Below are 3066 nucleotides of genomic sequence, written 5' to 3'. Positions count from 1 at the left end.
CTACTTTTGTAAGATTAAGGCCATTGTACCACTCGCCCTGATACTGTTCAAATGATACCACACATGACTGTAAATCTTATTTGCATTCATATAGAACATTATACTATTGACCATTCTGAGTGAATCCAGTGGAGGGAGGAGATGAAAAGGCACTGATGCATATGTGAGAGAGGCGTTTCCTGCACCACCCCTCTGTGGGGTGTCTTGAAGATGCCAGTGTATTGTCTGTTTCTCAGGAGATCAAAGTATCTGAGTTTCTTTTATCCTTACATATCTGTCCGTCAAATAGACTCACTCTATCTATCCTTCCGTCCGTCCGTCTGTCCGTCCGTCCGTCAAATAGACTCACTCTATCTATCTATCTGTCCGTCTGTCAAATAGACTCACTCACTCTATCTATCTATCTATCTATCTATCCGTCTGTCAAATAGACTCTATCTATCTATCCATCCATCCTTCCTGTCGTCCGTCCGTCCGTCAAATAGACTCACTCTATCTATCCATCCATCCATCCATCCGTCCATCAAATAGACTCACTCTATCTATCTATCTATCTATCCATCCATCTGTCCGTCCGTCCGTCAAATAGACTCACTCTATCTGTCTGTCCGTCCTTCAAGACTCACTCTATCTATCTATCTATATGTCCGTCAAATAGACTCTATCTATCCATCCATCCATCCGTCCGTCCGTCAAATAGACTCACTCTATCTATCCTTCCTTGAAATGAAACTTCAAAACTAATGAAGTCTATCCAAGTATAAACCCAACCTGTAAACAACTTCAGCTTTAAGGCAGCAAAATTACATAGTGGCATTCTAACAGTCTTTTAGATATTCTGTGCTGAGAAACACCATCATCAGCTGCATCAAACAATCAATCAATATTCATGCAAGCTATAATAACAAAATCAATCAAATCTATCTGTCTATCTATCTATCTGTCCGTCCATCCGTCAAATAGACTCACTCACTCGCTCACTCTATCTATCCGTCCGTCCGTCAAATAGATTCACTCTATTTATCTATCTATCTATCCGTACGTTAAATAGACTCTATCTATCTATCTATCTATCTATCCATCCATCCTTCCTGTCGTCCGTCCGTCCGTCAAATAGACTCTATCTATCTATCCATCTATCCGTACGTTAAATAGACTCTATCTATCTATCCATCTATCCGTACGTTAAATAGACTCTATCTATCTATCCATCTATCCGTACGTTAAATAGACTCTATCTATCTATCCATCTATCCGTACGTTAAATAGACTCTATCTATCTATCCATCTATCCGTACGTTAAATAGACTCTATCTATCTATCCATCTATCCGTACGTTAAATAGACTCTATCTATCTATCTGTCCGTCAAATAGACTCACTCTATCTGTCTGTCCGTCCTTCAAGACTCACTCTATCTATCTATCTATCTGTCCGTCAAATAGACTCTATCTATCCATCCATCCATCCGTCCGTCCGTCAAATAGACTCACTCTATCTATCTGTCTGTCCGTCCTTCAAGACTCACTCTATCTATCTATCTATCTATCCATCCATCCATCCGTCAAATAGATCTATCTATCTATTTATCCGTCCGTCCGTCCGTCAGTCAAATAGACTCTATCTATCTATCTGTCCGTCCGTCCGTCAAATAGACTCACTCTATCTATCTATCTATCCGTCCGTGCATCCGTCAAATAGACTCACTCTATATATCTATCCGTCCGTCAAATAGACTCACTCTATCTATCTATCTATCTATCCGTCAAATAGACTCACTCTATCTATCTATCTGTCTGTCCGTCCGTCAGAGACTCACTCTATTTATCTGTCCGTCCGTCCAATACTCACTCTATCTATCTATCCGTCCGTCAGTCAAATAGACTCACTCTATCTATCTATCAAATTGACTATCAATGTATGTACGTGCGTATCTATCTATCTCTGTATTTATGTCTATAAATTTAATGTGAAATATTGTCACCCAGGTAATCGTCTGGAGTTTCTTTTTCTTACTGTCTCAAAGACCGGTCAAGAGAAGATATTGCTTTGATGCTTTGATATTTTCCACATTGTGCATATGGTCATGATTATGTATCTCAGGTTCTCAGCGATACATAATTTGGAGCACTTGGCTGTCTTATTGACAAAGTTTAAACAAATTATGACTGGCATGACTTATTCATCTCAGTGCTGCAGATGTTTGCCGCATTGCTACCCAAGACTGACTGTTTCTGCTTCCTGTGATGATCGTTTTGCAGGAGGGTTTGTCTCCATGGTAATTGCATTAAATCACAATGGAACTGCGGGAAAATGTCTGTTTACACATTCATACAGACGGTCAATTTGAGGGTTTTGTAGACAATATAATACATATTTATCTGTCTGGTAAAAACGCACTGTAATCTCACAAAACTTTGAAATCTTATAGGGTCATTTTTTTTTGTCATTTCTCTATAGTGTCACGTGGTTGTGCTTTTATACCTAGAGCTTTTTTACAATCATAGACAATTCTTGCCAAGCTTATAGATGGAAAAAAAGAGATGAGTTCATAACTGAGAAGAAAAAAACATGATCAGTGCTTTGAAACATGCACTCCATCTGCTGGGTGAACCACATCAGGACAGACATAACTAGCAGCCTGGGGAAAAACAAAGTAGGTTAGGAGGAAACAGCTGAAGCATGTCATTTTACCATCTTATAATTTCCATTTCCAGCTTAATATGCAGAGACAACTGTAAAAGTCATTTGTAGGTCGATTTTCCTTAAAACTGCACAAACAATAACAAATGTGTGCCATCGAAATATTGCAGTTTAACAACGGAAGCTCGACCAATGACATGAGTTTGGGGGCGTGGCTATCTGTTTATACAAACAATGGCAGATGTGCAGTTAACCTGTTAAAGTTGATAAGTTTTGTGGTACTGAACTCTGAAGAAATCAACTCCAAGGACTTTTGTAGCCTACATGATGTGCATTAACTTTAAAAACAAATCTGAGAATAAACACAGAACACCAAGACTGAAACAGATATAGAATTTATTTTACCATGAGTAGGAAAAAAAAA

The sequence above is a fragment of the Sinocyclocheilus rhinocerous genome, unplaced genomic scaffold, assembly GCF_001515625.1.
Source record: "Sinocyclocheilus rhinocerous isolate Xijiao unplaced genomic scaffold, SAMN03320098_v1.1 scaffold320, whole genome shotgun sequence".
NCBI lineage: Eukaryota > Metazoa > Chordata > Actinopteri > Cypriniformes > Cyprinidae > Sinocyclocheilus > Sinocyclocheilus rhinocerous.
The sequence above is the reverse complement of the archived record's forward strand: the minus strand, read 5'-3'. Positions refer to the sequence as shown.